The sequence below is a fragment of the Hakea prostrata genome, chromosome 2 (assembly GCF_041222555.1).
Source record: "Hakea prostrata isolate BN-2017 chromosome 2, UWA_Hpros_2, whole genome shotgun sequence".
In the NCBI taxonomy this organism is placed as follows: domain Eukaryota; kingdom Viridiplantae; phylum Streptophyta; class Magnoliopsida; order Proteales; family Proteaceae; genus Hakea; species Hakea prostrata.
The window spans coordinates 8,696,749-8,717,189 of NC_142601.1; the positions used below are offsets into that span (position 1 = coordinate 8,696,749).

At 40.0% G+C, this 20,441-nt stretch overlaps 1 pseudogene; it reads right to left on the bottom strand.

The window, feature by feature from the left end:
* Window positions 1-11,316: 11,316 nt before the first annotated feature.
* Window positions 11,317-14,627, bottom strand: LOC149023625 (protein STABILIZED1 pseudogene; annotated as a pseudogene).
* Window positions 14,628-20,441: the final 5,814 nt, after the last annotated feature.

The window sequence follows — 20,441 nt, forward strand, 5'->3', positions numbered from 1 at the left end:
GTTGTCTCATCACACCATAAGGTTCGCTCAGTCCTGTCCTTTACACACCAGGGGGTAAAAAAAAAATAAGAGGAAACATTAATATCGGTTGGGATCTTGAGATGAAGGCTTACATATGCACTATGTTTTTTATTTCCTTTTAAGAAAAAAACCCAGAGGGTTTGGATCACGATCACCACGTGGTCGTTCTTTGAGATAGTCATACAGAAGAAAGGTCTAGTAGAATCCTTATAACCAAGCACGAAGAAGTAAACCAAATATGATTCATCACTAGATAGCATGAGATAGCTGAAAAAAATATATCACACCAATTGAAAAGGGGCTCTTGAATCTCAAGGAAATAATTAAAACCTTAAATATTTAGAGTTTCAAGTCTTGCATGAGAGAAAAATTCAGCAGGCAACAAGTAGGCAACACATCATGATTATCCAAGATAGAAGTTTCAGATTTTCACATCTGTTTGATGATATAGTTCATGAACTGATGTTAAAGTTCTGACTCTAGCTGCAACTGGCCTTCTAAATCTTGGTTCAACTGGAGTACATGGCTAGCCCAATGGGACTAGGGACTTGCTATCTCAAGGCTCAAGGTCTAGTTGTTTCTTCTTCTCATGAATGTACTCAGTCAATTTACATCACAAACCATACAAGTGGTCTTTTTTGGTGGGGGAGAAAACTTCGAAACATACATGAAGCAATGACCAAGTTTAGAAGCCTCAGGTAATGTTCCTCTTTTTAGGAACAAGGTCATTTGATTGATTAGAGGAAAAAAGTAGAAGTACCACACAAAGAGGACTTGGCACAAAACTGAAACAAGTTTTCAGGAAATACCATAAAGAATATAGTCTACTAAACAGGACTCACCCTTCCATTTGGATCAAATCTAAATCTAATCGGGGTTTCCCTGTTGCATTAAACTCCAACTCAGCCATTATCATTGCTGGCCAGCTTTCCAAAGGACATGAGAACTGCTGTCTTGCTGAGTAAAAGCATTGACACAATAAAAGAATTTAGAAAAAAAAACACCATAATCCGAAGTCTTAATAGTAACACAAATGAATTTAAAGCATCTTGGACAACATTTACTGCATAGAAGCAAGGCATAGTGGAATTAACCCATACAGCCCTTTGTTCACAGAATGAGGGGGTTTACTTAATCACAATGTGATCACAGAGGTATCGTCTTAGATTGGCTAAAATCAAGTGAATATCTTGCACCAAGAAACAGCTAAACTAAGTTATGCAACCATATGGGGAGTTTCTTCATGTGCAACAACATTTGATCCCATTCTAAAGCATTACAGAAAACTAGGTTCAGCAATGGAAAAAACGTGAAGTTTCATGAGGATTTGAAGCCTAATAAGCACTGTAAACTTGTCTTCAAAAAAATGATATTGCATAAAGTAAATATGCACATCAATATCCCTCACTTGGGGATTTCATTTGAAGACAAAGCATGTGCTGAAGTATCTTCGATCTCACCATTGATATCTACTTTGCCATTTCTATGGAGGTATCCTTATATACTCATCTTCAAATTAACCATCTCATAAGCAAAAAAAAATCAAGGCAAAGAAGGAAGTAACACCTATATAACACTATAATGTGAATGAGCTTGAGAAGTCCTGTCCAATAATAAGGTGCAACAAGTAATCAAAGGAAGAAGTAATAGAACAGGGGGTAACACTAGAATGTGATTCTCTATTTCACACTGTAGATGTTCACCACAGGTCAATAAGCAGAAATATATTCCTACTAGAAAAACATTACATTAATGAAATGCTAATAGCCTCAATTATAGTTGGAAAACCAAATTTATTTGAAGTTGTTCGAGACCCCCAGCTCCTTTCCTTCTCTTCCATTTTCTTTCAAAAAAAATTAAGGGAAAAAAAGAAAAAACAGATGAGGTTATGAACTTGACACGGATGATTGAAGAATGGTATAGTGAAGAGTTTGAGGCCCCATGTGACCTACTACCAAAACCCCCACCCCAACCTGCCCCCGCACCCCCCCCCCCCCCAACCCCAATCCCATGACAAGTGGATCTGTAATCTCTCCTCATCTGGAGCTTTATCTACAAAAAGAAAGACTTTGTTAGAATTTCTTCCTCTAGCCCTTCCGTTCTTGGACCTACTAACTGGCAGTCTTTCTTTTGGAAACTTTCATATTTTCCTAGGTACAAGGCATTTTCTTTGGAGGCTTCTCCATAATGGCCTCCCTTTTGGTAATGCCATTTCTAATTGGCATTTTCAACCTCCCTTATGCCCTTTTCTGTTTGTCATCTTTGCCCTGAATCTGTAAGGCATCTATATTCTCTCCTGTTTCCTGGGCCAAGCGTATTTGTGTTGCAGGTCCCCTTGTGGTTCTTGCTCCCTCTTTCTTTGACTTCTGTCTCTCTTTCTAATCTCTTTAAAATGACAAAACCTCTAAATGTGAGAAAACCTCTCTGAATGGTTCTTCTCTGTTCTATCATAAAGTGCTTCTACATTTAGGATTCTAGAAACAAAACTAGAAATAATCATAAAACTCCAAGGCAATTCCTCACACCATCTATTATTGGCCAAATTTCTGAAGCCCCTCTTTTGAATATGTTTCCTGCTGGGCCCTGAAAATTCAAAACCATTTGCAGCTTGGTCTCAGTCTTTGCAATATTGGCCTAACGATTCAAAATTTATTGCTGGATTGCAAGGTCTGAACTCTGAGGTAGAAAGGCGCATTGGAGGTGGATGGTGTTTTTGTTATGTATATAAAGGTCATTTACCTTTCCAGGGGAAGTGGTCATTCAAGTGGGATTATTCTTGAGAGGTTCTCACAAATACAAAGACCTGTAAAATTGAACAAATTACATAAGTACCTTAGAATTTGTATCTACTTTATAGCTGTAAGTCTGCAACTAAGATTAGGGACTGAAACATTAAATGATAAAAAGAACCACACTTGTCCTTCATTAATGGTTGGTGCTATTATTATCCCATGCAAATCCCTAATAATTTATTTTCAAGTGCTAAAATCTTGGCACAGTCAAAACCTTGACTCTAGTTTAGAATGACTGGCGACATGCCAACATCTCAAGCTATAACAATTTGGCAAATAAACAATGATTTTGACCCAATTAGGAAATTGGGGAGGGTAGAAAAGATGAAAATGAAAGATACAGTAAAGAGTCACTTAATGGCAAGTTCACATAATTGAATCACTTTTCTTCAAGCCAAATGACACACAACAAAAGATCATGTAACGGCGTTTGGATGCGGGTTAGTGACAAAGCATTGGATTACAGCAAATGGGCTGAAATGCAACGTCTGAGATAGAACCCTCAGAGTCTTACCATCTATACCCACAAGTAACATGAACGAAGTAATTACTACTAGACATCCACCATTTCAGAATAGTAAGAACAGCAATAAGATAGCAGCTGATTTCATTGAGCAGACCTTAATGGTTATCACAGATAAATACAACCCTGGTTCTACTGAATGATAATCAATTCTTCAATCAAGAAAAACAAACAAAAACTCTAAAAAGCAATAACTCAGTCCCAAAACCATACCCGAGAGGTTCCCCTCTCCCAGAAAGCTCTGCTTGCTCCTTGCTTCTCTATTTTCCTTCCCCTCTCACCTGTCTCCCTTCCCCTACATAACCAAACATTCCTAACAAACTCTTACACCTCTTTCCAATCTTCTTTTGTCACCTGGACTGTCTCCTCTGCATCTCTGCTCACAGCAGAGTAGTGATTGCTGTCCAATAGAGATTGGCCATCTGTCCTCTCTTTAATTCGAGGTTGATCCCCTGCAACTGCTGAGAGTGATACTGTGTTCCTCCCCCTATTCTTGCGTTTGTACACCCAAGTTATGCAGGCTTTATCAACACTCCCTCCCTTAAGTTTCACCTTGTCCTCAAGGTGAAAATCAGGAAAATTGATTGTGCAATTCAAAAAAGTCCTCCCAAGTGTTCTCACAGCCAGGTAAATGCTTCCATTGAATCAGAACCTAGTGATCCACGAGGTGAGTAACGGATGTCTAATTCCCCAGGAGTGAGTTGGAGCTCCCCATCTTCTGGTAAAGAAGATGGCAGACGTTGAGTGATGATGTTGTTACCCACCACGTTCTTTAATTGCGAGACATGAAAAACCGGATGAACTTTGGAGTCAGGTGGGAGTGTAAGTTTGTAAGCAACAGGGCTGATTTGAGCTGCAATAGGATATGGACCATAGTAATGGTGGCTGAGCTTCTCATTGGGGCGTTTGGCTAGCTTCTTGAATCCGTATGGTTGAAGTTTGAGAAAAACTTCCTCCCCTACTTGGTAAGTGACATCTCTTGGTGCTGAATTGTAGAGGAGCTCATGCGGTCTTGAGCCACATGCAAGTTGGTCTTCAACTCATCTAGGATGTGATCCTGCTCACGTTGGAAGACATCGACTTCATCCACCTTGGAACAGTTCCCTTCCCACTTTAGCAAAGGTGGGGGCTCTCGGCCATAGACAGTTTAAAAGGGTGTCATCTTTGTGGCTTTATGGTAGGTGGTATTGTACCAATGTTCAGTCCAAGAGAGCCAAGTGGTTCAATATTTCGGCTGCCTAGCACAAAAACAGCTGATATAGATCTCTAACCCTCTGTTTACCACCTCCGTTTGGCCATCTGTTTGAGGGTGACAAGTGCTGCTGAACTTAAGGTTGGTTCCCGCTAATTTGAAGAGCTCCTTCCAAAAATTACTCATGAAAACCATGTCTCTTATCGGATACAATTGAGTGTGGAAACCCATGGAGTCGCACTATCTCCTTGCTGAAGATCATAGCCACATCTTTCGCTGAATACGGGTGTGTGATTGCAATGAAATGCCCATACTTGGAAAGTTTGTCCACCACCACAAGTTTGGTGTCCCCCCCTCGGGTTTTGGGTAAGCCACCAATGAAATCTAAGCTGATGTCTTCCCATACTTGGTCTAGTATGGGGAGAGGTTGAAGAAGCCCTGCTAGCTTCATGGATGGTGCTTGCCCCGTTGACATGTATCGCAGCTCGCCACAAAGTCCTTCACAGCCCTCTTCATGCCGACCCAATATACTACTGCTGCTAGTCTTTTGTAGGTGCGAAAGTACCTGGAATGACCTCCAAAAGGACTGGAGTGGAATTCAGCAAGCAATTTAGGGATCAGATTGGAATTTTTAGGGATGAACAGTTGCCCCCTACAGAAGAGTGTCCCATTTTGCAGTTTGAAATCTGGAAATTCAGTAAAGCCGCTGACTAGTGAGTGCATCACCTTTCTATAATGCTCAGATTTCTGAGTTTTATCCTCTAAACATTCTTCTTCTTCCCATGTTGCTGCCGATAGACTAAAGAATCGTATTGTGCCTTCCATCTGTCGAGACAAGGCATCTGCAGCTTTGTTCTCACATCCTGGCCTATAAATGATTTTGAAGTCAAACCCCAACAGCTTCATAATCCATTTTTGTTAATCCTCAACTACCAACTTTTGGTCCATCAAGTACTTTAAACTCCTTTGGTCCGTGCGGACTTTGAAATGCCTCCCCAATAGGTAATGGTGCCATTTTTGAATTGCTAACACCACTGCCATTTATTCTCTCATAGACTAATTTGGCTCAGGCTCTGTGGGAAAGAGCTTTACTCCAAAAGGCTATGGGATGCCCCTCTTGCATGAGGACAACTCCCAATCCTACCCCTGAAGCATGCATTTCCACTACAAATTCCTTCGAAAAATTAGGCATTGCAAGTACGGGTACTATGGTCATTGCTGCTCTGCTTAAAGGCTTTAGTAGTTGAATCGTCCCACCGAAAAGCATCTTTCTTTAGTAGATTTGTGAGAGGTGCTGCAATCTTCCCATAATCCTGAACGAATCGTTGGTAATACCCTGTGAGACTAAGGAACCTCTAAGAGCTCGAACATTCTTCAATAGGGGCCACTCAATCATCTAGCGTATCTTCTGTGGATCTGTTTCTACATCACCTGTAGAGATTATATGCCCTAAGTAGTCCAATGTGGCACTGCAAACAAGCATTTTTTTTTTGTTTACCACCATGTGATGCTGTGTTAGGAGGTTTAAGACCAGCCGCAGGTGATTCAGATGGTCCTTCATTGATCTGCTATATACCAAAATATCGTTAAAAAACACCAACACAAACTTTCTTAGGTGTTCTCGAAATACCTCGTTCATCAGCGCTTGAAAAGTGGTAGGTGCATCGAGAGCCCAAAGGGCATTACGAGAAACTCGTAATGTCCATCATGTGTTTGGAATGTTGTCTTCTCCTCGTCGCCTTCAGCAATCTTGATTTGGTGGTACCCTGATTTTAGGTCGAGCTTGCTAAACACCTCGGCGCCACCTAGCTCATCAAGCAACTCATCTATCGTTGGTATGGAGAATTTAGCGGGCACTGTCAACTTGTTAAGTGCTCGATAATCAACATAGAATCTCCAGCCTCCATCCTTCTTTCACACCAACAGCACCGGGCTCGAATAAGGACTTACACTCAGACGTATTAACCCAGCAGTTAGCATTTCACTGACTAACCTCTCTACTTCATTCTTCTATGATGAGGATAACAGTATGGTCTAAAATTTGGTGGGTTACTGCAGTCAACTAAATGTATCGAGTGGTCATAAGGTCTCCTCGAGGGTAATTCCCTGGGTTCTACAAATAGGGATGTGAATTCCTCTAGTAATTCTTGTACCTCTTCACTGTGATTAACACCCTCCTAAATATCTGCCGACATAGGCTTCAACCAGAATCCATCACCTTCCTTCTGAATCATCTTCCACAATTGTTGCAGGGTTGTCTCCAGCCTGAGTAATAGAGGATCTCCTTTCAATGGGCAATATTGTAACGTCCGCAACTATCACACCAGCCCATCATATGCAGTCTGAAATCACAACTAAAAAACTTTACTAAAGTTGTGTTTTATGCTGTCCAGTGATGTTCTAAATCAGAAAGAGGTTGTGAGAGAGAGACAGAGAACGAAGACGAGTGAAGGGAGAGTGAAGAAAAAGGGTTATCGAAGCTACCTTGTGGAGGAACCTCAGGAGTTGCAGAGAGGAACAAACGACCTCAGCTGTTGGAGTTGTAGAGATGTCGTTTGAGAGTCCCTCTTCGAGCGGGTTGGGGTTTTTTTTTTTTCTTTTTTCCTTTTTTTTAAGGGTAATTTTCATCTGGACCCTGAGGTTTGATCCATGTCCTTTTTAGTCCAAAAAAATGGATACTTTGCATCTGCCTCCCCTGAGGTATTCAATAAGATCAATTAAGGACAATTTGTGATTTTTATGACTAAAATACCCTCACATCTAAGATTTGCATATTTTCTTTACAATTAAATCAACGGTGAAAATCAAAAGAGTGTTTTTCCTCCTCAACTCCAGCTACAGTCTCTGTTCTTAGCTGCCGTAACGGACGCTTTGCAGCTCCCAACGGCAACATACATAATTTCCTTGACAAAAAAAAAATTCCTTGACCTGAAAGCCAAAGCCAGAGATAAACCCGTCGGAGGTGTTAAAGCTTCCGACAACGCCACCCGAAACCTCTGGTTTTGCACCTACTGAAACCGCCGGAGCCGTTCCCACCGTAACCCTCTCCGTCATCGTCTACTTCCACCGCAGAGGTTTTTCCCTTACAAGTATGAGGAAGATAACATTACATGAAGGTTTATGCTTAGTAAAACCCTATCACATGAAGATTAAGAAAGCTACTGGCAAAAGACAGGACCTTACTCAACTTTACAGTGGAACAATCTTAACAGATAGTTATTGGTTTTCCTATTCACCGCTCACTAGCTTCTGAAATAAGCGCTTACTGAGAATATTTTTCTAAGAAATTACTGTTGGGTACAGAGCCGATTAACTAGAATAAACACTTGAAGGTGCACTGCAATGCAAGCTCGAATTTGTCCACCATCAGCCCATTTTTGTAAAGGGAGGGAGTCAACAAACTCTGCAGCGCTCAGGAAACGGAGAGACGGAGAGGAACTAGTCTTGATTAATTACTTATAATTATCCAATGATGGAGGAACCAAAATCAAGAGGGAAAGAAAAACCCAAGGGTGTGTAGAGGAGAAACCTCCGCCGTCGAAGTAGACAATGACGGGGAGGGTTACGGCAGGAAAGGCTCCGGGCCGGTTACGGCTTCTAAGAACAGAAGCTCTCGTTGAAGAGGAAAAACATTCTTTTGATTTTCACCATTGGATTTAATTGTGAAGAAAATATGCAAATCTTACGGTAGAATAGATGTGAGGGTATTTTGGTCATAAAAATCACAAATTGTCCGTAACTGATCTTATTGAATACTTCAAGGGAGGCAGATGCAAAGTGTCTATTTTTTTGGACTAAAAATGACATGGACCAAACCTCAGGGGGTCCAGATGAAAATTACCCTTTTTTTTAATAGGAACACTTTTGGTTCAATTTGTATTTGGAACAGGAAAACAAGTCTGAGGTGTTTTGCAAAAACTGTTTTTTGAGTGAGGTTTACAGCCGGTTTGTATTTCGGGCACACAAAAGTGAACCAATATATCAAACACAAATTAGCTGTTTTTGTTCTCACAGCACTTGAAAACACAAAGAATGTTTCCGAGAGAGTTATCAAATGCCTCCTAAAAGACTTATAGCAAGATCTCCATGCCATTGTTGCCAAATTCGAGTGCCATTAAAGGAAGAGGTGCCTCCCACTTTGGGGCTGGGTCAGGTGCTGTCTATTCTTCACTACCAGAGAGAATCATATGAAGGTATAGGATAACATCATCATAATGACATGATACTAATAACTTGTCCAGAAAATTTATTAAAGCTTGATGCTTGGTCTGAAGATGAACTTAATGCCTCCCGACATATGTTTGTCAGCATTGTCAGGGAAACTAGGGTGCCGCCTGGATCCCAAGCTTTAAGTTAGCCAGATTCATAACAGCTAACTAGGAAAAGGAATTAATTCAAGGGGAAGCAATCTTTTATGGGATGGATAGAATTAAGAAGTCCTCTATTTTGCAAATCATTGTACTTTATAGATGATCATACTAAACTTTCTAATCGGAGCTTGGCCAGACATTTCAGAAACTATGTTAGGCCCCAAGAGAGTCAAACCTCTATGGAACTACAACTATCTTTGGGGAAAGATATCGCCATGTTTGAAGCTATGCTTGTCCAAGTACTCTCTTGTGAATAGAAAGTAGAAACAAGAGAACTCAATTGAGTGCTATATTTGCATCTCAATCTCTGCTTCTTCTTGGTGGATTGTCTATTCTCAGTGTATTCTCTTGCATATTACACAAGCAAGAACATGACTGATTCTTTGGAAGTAATGGACATTGGGAACTGACAGGGTGGTGGCAGCAGTCCTTTATATGATGAATGAGAAAGCTGCAACTTGTATAGGTTCTCATCTAAAGAGTCAAAGGGTCATTTGGCCTGGCTTTTTCCCCTAAGATCAGATTAATCTCCCCAATAATGTTAACATAGTTATCTACTTTGGGAAGTATTTATCTCTTTCCCATAATTAAAAAATTGGGGGAGGGGGGAATTTTGTTGGGAAGCTACCTGAAAGGGCCTTGGCAGCTATCCTTTATATAATGAATGAGATAGCTGCAACTTGCATAGGTTTTCATCTAAAGAGTCAAAAATGGTCATTTGGCTTGGTCTTTTCTCCAAAGATCAGATTAATTTCCCCAAGAGTGTTAACATAGTTATCTATAGTCCCTAATTTAAAAATAGTAGGGGGAGTAGTTAGCTCTTTCCAATAATTGAAAAAACTCTTCTTTTTTTCTTTTTCTTTTTTGGGCGGGGGGGGGGGGTGGTTTGGGGAGCTTCCTGCTCACTTCCAATGATGCAATGTGTAGTCTTTCACCTAGCTACAGCCCACATGAAATAACCATTACACTTTAGGGCTTTTAGTCTTTCTATAAGGTGCATTGGTCTGAAAAGATACACATTACTACCAAGAATTCACAAAAGAAAAAAAAACTCTTTGATTTATCCCGTATTGTTCTAATATGTACATTCCAACAGAAATTGATGAACTAAATTATCTGAGATCCCGAGATTAAATTTAAATGAAATTGGAAACATAAAACTTCTATAATCCATATGCAATATATGGAACCAACAGTTTTCCCAGGTAAAGAAGTAATTCCTGGCAGCTCTCATCAGAAATCCAGTAGGAAAAGTTCTGGAGAAAAACAATTACCTTTTTTTGAGCTCCCAGTTGTTCTTGAGATTGAGTACAGCTCCTTCATTTCATTAAACAAGGTGGGTGTCTTCATTTTTCAATTGAAGCTTCAGGGTTGTTCCCCATTCATGGAATTGGAAGATAGAAGATAGCTTTCCCCTGCAACGAGTTTGTCACTGAGGACTTTGAGTTGGCTGAATGTTTCAAGGTCAACGCGGAGAAAAAAGGGTCTAAGAAACCAGAGTATGGCTTGAGCAAGAATCCATTTAACTATTGAATCATTGCTATCAGAGGAATAAGAAATCGGCCAAGGAACATTGTGAAGGGAAATTGCAAAAGCAAGCAGCCATGTTCTATTTATAATAAGAGAAGGCAAGGTAGTTAAAAGTAGACTCCTAGAGCTATAAGGAATTACAAATAAACCAAAGAGCTCTAAATCTCACATTACAACACCTAAAATTTTAAAAGGAAAAAGGAATCAAACATCTGAAAAGGCAATAGAATACAGGGAGAAGAAAAGCTGACAAGTCCAACAGAAAGAGAAAAACAGAAATAGCAGTAAACTAAGAATTGAAAGAGAAGCAACATATAGGGTAACCCTGATCACCCACATCTTTCACACCTTTGACCACCATAAATTTTTATTGCTTCTGTTTCTGGGCAAATTTTCAAAAATGCCACCATAAAAATCAGAAAACAACAAAAAAAAGCCCAAAGCTGGGCTCGACTCCTGGAATCAATTTATAATATTTGTTGAATTAAAGCATTTTTATTGTGAAATTCTAAGTAGCATGACATTCATTGACTCAGTCAAGAGTTAGTAGGTGAAGTGATAGATCAAAGGCTACTCCACATATCTAGCATTGATAGATCCAGCCTTGTAACCTCAAAAGTAATAACCTTGTAGGCATAGTCTAATGTTGTAATTATATTGTTTCAAGTTTGTCACTCCAGGATAGCCCATGATTCTGATAACTAGGCATAAGCAAATGATCATCAAAAAGCAGCAGTATGAGGCATATAGCATGCACAACCAGAGAAGATTATTAACAAACTTTTTGTTTTTTTGGGTCAATAAATAAGGCCATCAACAGCAATTCAACAGAGAGGAAGATATTTAGCAATAAGAAAAATGATATACAAATCCACTAATGATAAAAATTAATCACCATGCCAGATGGTATTCATTAAAAACTGGAGAAGTACATTGGCTTGAAGACAACTAACACATTGCAAAAACGAAAAAAAAAATTGAGATTATCAAAAGAAAACACACAGAGATTTATACAAGGCAGACTTCTTTTGTAGAGAGAAATTATAAGGTTTCAATAAAAGGAAAAGGATGACATGACACACCTTTCACCAGGTCACTATTAATGTTCCAACTAACAGCTGCTAGGTATTATAAATGTCTGAATCCGCATAATTACCGAATTTCTAGAGCTTGCTACTCTCAGAACAATTTCCTCCTATCTTAGGGCAACCACAACTTTCTCTAGGATAGCTTCTGTAGGCTGGTGAGAATTTTCCACAGCCTTTGAGATTGACTGCCATAGTTCACCATGTTTTGGTTCTGCCTGAATGCATCTCTTGAAGACATGTTTCTGGTGCTCTTCATCTCCATGTTGAAGCTCAAACTTGTAGTACAAAGCCCAAAAATCACCAATATCTGGTGCAAGAGTCACAGCCCTATTCAGCCAGCTCCTTGCTTTTTCATATTTATTTCCATGCCAAAACACTTTTGCCACCGCAGCAATGACATGGGGATCATGGTCAGAGCACTTCAGTGCATCAGCACTTTTTGATTTGAGCTTGCAACGCGAGGCCATCTCAATTGATGCTGCCCAAAGGATACCACTGGCAGGACATTCCTGCAAACCCCTTGCCATCAGCCTGTCAGCTTCATTCTTGTGTCCATGCCTAGATTCAGCTCGAACTACAGCAAGCCAAAGTTCAGGATTTTTAGGATTTTTCTTCCTGGCCATAGTGAGAACCGGTCGAGCTATGCTCAGTCCATTCATCTTCTCCCTGAGATTAGCAAGGGAAAGCCAAAGAGGAATCTGACCAGGGCAATATTTTAGACCTGACTTATAAGCTTCCTTGGCTTGCTCCAATCTATCAAGACGTTCCTCCAGCTGTCCCAGCATAAGCCACAATTTGAAGAAACGAGGGTAAAGTCCCAACCCCTCTTCAAGCAATCTCCTCTCCTCTGTGGTATTCCCCAATTCTCTCTCAACAATAGCTGATTTCATCCAAACCCTCTCTGTTCCACCTTTTTCACGAGCTTTAGCAAGAAGCATTCTTGCTCGCTCAGGCTCTTTGTTCTCAAACTCCAGCTTGAAGGCCGCAAGCCAGATTTCCTCAGAGTTGGGAATGGCAGCATAGGCTTCCTGGAGAATGGCACGAGCAGCAGGAACTTCTCCTGCAAGCCATTTCTCTTTGGCACCCATCAACCATAGGACCTCAGCCTGTGGTCTGTATGTCACTGCTTTCCTGAGTAGAGCATCAACAGATTCCCTGGTCCCATGACTCTTCTCAAGCTGAGCTGCCTTAAGCCAAATACTCTTCTTGGTTAGGAACACGGTAAGAGCATGAGCATAGATAGCTCGGGCAGTCTCAATGGAACTCCTATTCTTGCACTCCTCAGCATCAGCAACCCATGTCCTCTTTCGATCTTCTTCCTCAACACCAATGCCAATGGTGTTATGAATTATAGCCTGGCAAGTTGCCACAGATCCAGCTCGTTCTGCAGCTTCAGCATCTTTCATCCAGGCTTCTCTTTCGATCACCACTCCTTCCCTTTGCAAGACCCTGATACCTCTCTCTATAATCTTCCCAACCATAGCAGTATTACCATTAGCCTCTTCAAGCTTTGCAGCTGTTATCCAGATAGCTGACTCCTTTGAGAGGATCTCTCTTGCCTTGTTAAGAACCTTTTTTGCATTATCGTATGTTTCCAACCTTGCGAGAGCGAGCCACAACTCAACATGCAAAGGACAACACTCCACAGCTCTCTGAAGCAAAACCCTAGCATCTTCCTCATTGGCCAACTCTACAACTGCTGTCCAGAGACTAACCGAATTAGGGTTATGCTCGAGCCCCTTCCTCAAGACAAGGCTCTTGTTTATGTCATTATTCTCCAGCTCCGCAGCCAGCGTCCACAGCTTCACTGAGTTCGGGATTGCCTTAACACCCTTGACAATCATAACTTTCGCTTCTGCCATATTTTTATTATTCATTCCACCAGCCAACCTACATGCTTCCAACCATACATCTTCATTCTTGGGACACTCTTCACAGCCTCTCTGTATCAACCGTCTAGCAACTTGGAGCTTCCCTGTAACTTCCTCTAATCTTGCTGCTGCAATCCATCCTAGGTGGTGTTTCGGGTTCGTCTGCGTTAGAGATTTGTAAAGCAACCTAGCCTTTTTTATATCCGAAATCTCCACACTATTTGTGATCTTCATACAGTTGAGGTCAGTCAGATAAGCCTTTGGATCAACAACCGTTAACCCGGAGACAGAGTCAGAGAGCCTATCCAACTTCAATGACAACGCAGTACCTCTCCCTTCTCCCACAGCTGTTAAATCAGTAACAGGAGTCTCCATCCCACCTGCAATCTTGCTCTTGGGATCTAGCGTTGTGGCGTACTCCTTTTCCAGCCTAGCCTTCTCAAGCAAAGTGTCAGGCACTGGCACAAAACTCTCAAACCGCCTCTTCTTATTCCTGGTCGAGTAATCACCAATCTCAGGAATGCTGTCCCATTCTTCTGAAGACATAGTAACCAAATCCCTCTTCAACCCTGCAAACTGCTCCGTGATAGTAGGATTAGAAGCTCGAAACTTTATGATTTCCTGCTTCTCCTTAGCTTCTCTGCGGTCCTTCCTTCTAGAATCCATCCTTTTATCGATACTCTCCCAAACAGCATCTGCCTCCTTGTCATCCTCGTCATACTCTGCAGATGCAAAAAGCCCCAATTCGTTCCCCTCAAAGTCATCAAAGTTCTGGTTCTCATCTGTTTCGTTCTCTTTCTCTTCCTCTTCCTCTCCCCCAGGACCTTTTCCCCTTCCTCTCCCAGCACCGGGAAGGTGAGGAGCAGCCCTGGCAGGACCAATATCGGAACGGGTAGTGAAACCTGTGGCACCACGACCAAGACCCGCCACATAGTTGGAAGGAGGCTTTGAGTTGAGGAATTGCAACCCTGGTCTCGGGAGACCAGGAGGTTGAGTACCTCCTAAAAGAGGAGAGAGAAGGGCTAGGGTTGAACAGGGTCGAACACCCAGATCAGAAATCTTTGTCGAGTCATCGGCAATCAATCTTCGCGGTGACAAGAAAATCCGTTGGAGATTGACGGGAATGCCACAGTTCTCTTTAATCTCGTCCTTTAAGGCCCCGAGCGTGGTGGAACTCGGATCTACGTTTACAATCAAGGTTTTGCTGTCGAGACAAGTCACAAAAATCATGATGTTAGAAAAAGCTTCAGAAACGGAACAATCTCAATAATGAGCCTTACCAGAAAAACTACGAACGACACTTTCCTTCAATTTCTTGAAATAACAAAACCCTAACTTCGACAGAACCAGCAAAATCGTATAACGGAAAAGAATTTCCGCCTCCACTCCTCTCTATTTTACCTCGAACAGATAAGATAAAACACCAAAGCAGGCTTCGATCACCGCCTCAGCTCGTTTAACAGATACAGAACGAAGACGAGCATACCTCTATGCTTTTATATCTGAATTTGGGGTCGATATAACCATGATTAGATTCAAAAAGGAAGTTTAATTGGAATAGGATTAGGAGAGCATTACTGAAGTGTCTAGTTTAAATTGCTGTGCCGATTATCTCGGCAAGAGTTGTAGTTGAATAGGGAAAGGTCAAGCTTTTTCAAATCTTTTAGCGGGAAGATGCTAAGTTCTCGTTAGCCGTTAACGTTATGGGCCAAATTACATTTTTACCCCTTCTGTTTACACCCATTATATGTTCACACACTTTATGTTTTGAATTGTATAATAAACACAGAGGTTTAAGGTTTCGGTACGAGTATTGTATCAAATAGGTGATTAAGAGACATGTCATCTCGTATCGAGTATTGTATTACATTAGCCAATGCATTTTAGTGCAATGTGATTGAGAAATGTATCGTATCGATTGCATTTAATATCGGTACGTATTGGCTAGTGTTATGGATATTTTATAATAGATCTATCCGGGTCGACCAAAGAAGAACCGGACCGATCAAACATTGGTCGGACCCATGAATAAAACAAAGGCACTAATCAAGGTGTACAATTTGAATCATATCCAACCTCCTTAAAGATAGGGATAAAGATTCTCTACCCAAAAGAAAGATAGGGATAAGGATTCGATCAAGTCGGATTACTCTTAGAAACCAGATCGGTCTCTACAATTACAATCCAACCCTAGGAAGCTAGCAACAATTACAGAGTTAAAGTAACCTCTCCTAAGATCTATAAATATCCACTTATTCATCTTAAGTTATTAAATACACTGAGAAATTGAGCTTGATTCTTTTGTTCGACTGAACTAACTTGTTCGTAGTATCGTATTTTATTGTGGGATACTTTAGACCTTAAATAATATGCCTGTAATGTATTATATTTCCAATGTTGATCTTTCTTGTTAATGTAGGGTTGGTATAGTAGTAAGATTCTCACTTTTCAGTGGAGAGGTCACGGGTTTGACCTTTGCGGATGACAAAGCTCCCCCTGAGGATGTAATCGAAGTGCTCGCAAGTTAGCCCAGATGAACCTCAGATACCAAAAAAAAAAAAAAAATGTGGATCGTTCTTTATTTCAAATCCATAAAAAATACAAAAAAGAATAATAATAATAATAATAATAATAATAATAATAATAATAATAATAATAATAAAACAAACTTTTTTATCTACTACCCAAAAAAAATCTAAGCAATTTCTTAAAATATTCGTTAAAAAGGAGGATTCTTCATAAAAATAGACTGAATTTTATGTATATATTTATTTTTTTAAAATTTGCATTAAGGTAAACATTTTTTTTATATATTTGAAACTAATGGTATTGAGCACATGGGAGTTCTAATAGAATAGATTCCAAAAATGTTTGCAAAAGACTAAGGTAAAATGTATTTTACTCTAGTTTAGCCTGAAAAAGGGGGGGGGGGGGGAGAATTTTAATTTAAAAAAGTATTTTTCCTAAGAGGATTAGAAAATAATTTTCATGGTCTAAGAAAGGAGATACTTAAGGAGGATAGAAGAACAAAAAAATATATTTATTTGAAATATGATACAATGTATATTATTCTTTTAGAGGGATTTCTCAATGCTACTTTTTGGAATTTTTGGTGGGACGCTAAGGCTTCGTTTGTTTGCAGGGTTAAAGTGGGGTGGACAAAAAGGGGTGAGAAACTTGTACCTTTTTCCCATAAAATTCTAAAGTGTGGTATGTTTGGATACTTGGGGTGGGAAAGTAGCAGACCATATTTGCCATCGTGGAATTCTTGTCGAGACTGTATTTTCCCACCCCATCTCCTCTCAAAATCCCACGATTTAGATGGGGTTTTGAGGGGGAAACGAGGGAAAGTTGGGAACGAACGAAGGTTGTAGTGGCTGAAGCGAAGCACTTCGCGGGAGTTCTAACGGTGAGTCTTCTTCTTCTTCCATTTTATTTTTTCTAACGGCCAGCCTTCTTCTCTCCTATCTCTTCTCTATTTTTCATCTTCTATCTCTTCTATCTCTTCTCTATTTTTCATCTTCTTCCATTTCATTTTTTCTAAAATGAGTACTTCGGTTGGAAAACCTTTCTCTGCAACAAAAGGGCAAGATTATGACCCATCACTGCTAACCCTGCAAGTCCAATACGTGATATTGTAGAGGCTTCCATGGCTACAGTTCTTAGGTGAGGAAACTAGGGTTTAGGAGTTTGGTGAAGAAATGTTACTGGAAACCAAAAATGAACTGGAAGAAGAACCTGGGTGAAAGATTAAGTGATTAAGTTTTCTGAAAGTTGTACAATTTTAACTTTTTCCATAGAGGCGAATCTTATTTAATTTTTCTTTTTTAATCCTTTAAAATATATTTCTTTACTGTATCCCCGTGTATAATAACAATTTTGATAACTTTTTGCAAATATAGATGAACCTGGCATATAGGTGAGCCAAACCCAACTCCTGAGGTGAGTGAAGGTTGGATTTTTACAAAATCAAAGTTGGGCGCTATGAAAATCTGATATTCGTAACTTATTTTTGAATATGAGGTTCATCCAGGCCAGCTTGCGCGCACCATATTCGTAACTTGGTTTGCATATGTAATTCTAAGATTGTATATCTTCTGAAAAACTCCCACAAACGATGACTAACATCCTATAAGCATTTGCATAAACATGTTTTAGGAAAACAAAAATGTGAGACATAGGATATATTATATATAGTCACCGGAGGCAAAGAGGTTTGTTGTATATTGACTATCCAATATGAAGATGGTTGATGCTCCTAAATTTACTTTGATGATTGGAGAGATTAAGCCCCATATTAAATTTTAATCCAACTCATCATCTTCACATCAAGTAAACTGAAGTCTTAGCTTTATTTGATTTGGCACACTTATTGCCAACAAAATACCACTTTACAAGATATTCTTTTTGTAGTAAGGTGTTTTATATATATTAGGAATAGGGGTAGGAGCGAATCCAAGATTTAACATTGTTTGGAGGAGATGGCATATGACATTTCTACCTAGCCTTTGAAGGACTTTGAATTCTGATCTCCTACTTCGAGAAGGACATTTATGTCTGACTCTAAGGGGATTAGAATTATGATCTCCTATTTAGCGGTGTTGGTTTTTTTTCAACTAAACCACCCCTCAAGATTACTTTACAAGATTTTCACTAGTTAACTAGTGAGATGAAAGACAAGATTTCAGGCTCTTATGATATTGAAGGTTTTCATTTTTTTTGGTAATAGAAGTTTTATTCGCATATAAGGAATGAGATATACAATAATTAGATCAGAATTCCCTAAATCAAGGGTGGAAAATGATAGTTCTGTCTTATACGCAATTGACAAGATTTTCTAACAGGATATATAAGGTGAACCCAAAATTTCTATGTTTAAAATCTGTAGAGAGACCTTTTAGAATGCAACCAAATCCATGATTTTTTTTGAATACGAAAGGCAAGGAGGATAGCCAAAATAGCAAAAACACGTGTTCTTCCAAGATGATAAGTAACAGGCTATCTAATCAGTAATCACCCTGTTTCATGATGATGGCTAAGTAGAGACAATGCAGCATTTTTCCAGCGCGTCTTGTCAGCAGCTATGGAGGGCCCCAAGATTTTCCCATCGCAGTCCAAGTTGTGTGTGGTTGTAAGAGGAACCTTATTAAGGGAAGGCAGTGGAATTTTTTCCAAATGAAGTAACCAGCCTATGAATTTATTTATTTTTTTTTTTTTTTTACAAAGGGACTTTATTAAGTCGAGGGATGGGGATATTAATATGCCTCAACGAGAGTTGATCCCACGACTTCTTTACTGAGAAGTGGTAGTTTCAACCACTAGAACAACTAGTGAAGAAGTATAGTGAATTAAATTGGTTGGTGTCATAAAGAAAGTATCTAGACCATATGAAGTATGTTACTGTAATACCTTGCATTAGGTTAGAATTTATGATATACGCCAGACCAACAGTACTCATACCAATGGTTGTGATGTGAGAGTGTGGACCTAAACCCCGGTCATTGTTGATTGAAGAGAACTGTACCCTTTGCTCTGGATCCAATAGAGGTAGTCAGTCCTTGAGAGATCAGAGTGATGAAACCTACCCAGAGAAGGGTTGATATATATCTTAAAGCATGTTTATTATATTGGAGACTTACACGGTTAGCTACTAGGTGAATCTACACTTATGCATGTCGTTTTCCCATTATGTTATTACCATGTTATGATTTTGATATGTATATGATGGTTGTTCCTTTACTGAGTTCATCAGAACTCACCTTTTTTTTGTGGATTACTTTTATATTATTCAGATGGCTAAATTGAAGTAGGAGAAGTTTCGTATGACTAGGAGAATCCCCATGAAGAGGCTCTAGAGGCGTTAATGATATGCAGCACAACACGAATCCACCTGCGAATGCATGGAGTGCGCTTGTAGCACATATTGATGGCAAAAGGGTTCAGGTGGTTCGTTCGCCATTTGATAGATCGATGAAGGAAGGTTTCATGACACCTTTCATCGAGAAACTAGAAGAGAAGAGTGTCAGCCTTAAGAAGGAACAAAATAACAATTAAACTCTGATTTTCTTTTGCTTATGCTAAGATACCCTTTTTAGACATGTTTATTTCATTCATTCCTTGGATTATAATATTTATTTGTTGGACTCTGGACACTTCTATATCCTTATATTTAACTATTAAATTATTCTTTGCTCTTGATTTAGCATTATGTGCATTTATTATTAATGATGGCTAATCCGTGGATCTTTTGACTGTGGATCGCACCCACGGGTTGTCGGGCAAGACTAATACATGCGGGTGGGGTGTGACAATATCAACCCGGGGTTGTGGTTCATCTATTGCCCTTGGTGCCTTTACATTTGTCTAGTCATTTATGTGCATCATATGTAGGTGTCCAGATGCATGGCTAGATTACCCTTTTTACATGCTACTACCCATTCGGCATGGGTATTGAAGCCGAGTGACCTGTGATAGTAGTGGTTGGATCTTGTGGGCGTCCAACAGAGGTATCCAGACCGTGAGGAGACACGGCCCACTGTTATCATGCAATGATAGGTTGCATATGTGGAGGGTTTGGGCTCGTGATCGTTCAACAAAGGTAATCAGTCTGTGAGGTGACATGAGAGCGTCTTCCAAAGCATATGTGTACGATTATAGGGTTACAAAATGTTAATCCAACATAGGTAGCCAGTTCATAAAGAATAACATTCCTAGGTGGGAATGATATTGGACCAACAAAAGTAGCCAGTTCGTGAGAAAAGGTATCCAAACCACATGTTTAGTTGACCTTGCATTGGGCTAGACTTTTCCCAGACATGTGCTAGTAGTCATGCCAATGGTGTGGTGAGAGAGTGGTAACCTAATTCCCCAGCCATGGTGTGATGTGACCGTACCCCTATACCATGGGATCCCAACAAAGGTAGCCAATCCGTGAGGGATCAGAGTGACGAGACTTCCTAGAGGATGTTGGTGTTATGACTTAATGCGTGTCTGCTATAGACACTATCACTTGTTAGAGCATAAGGGCATATTTGCATAAATACATTACTCCATG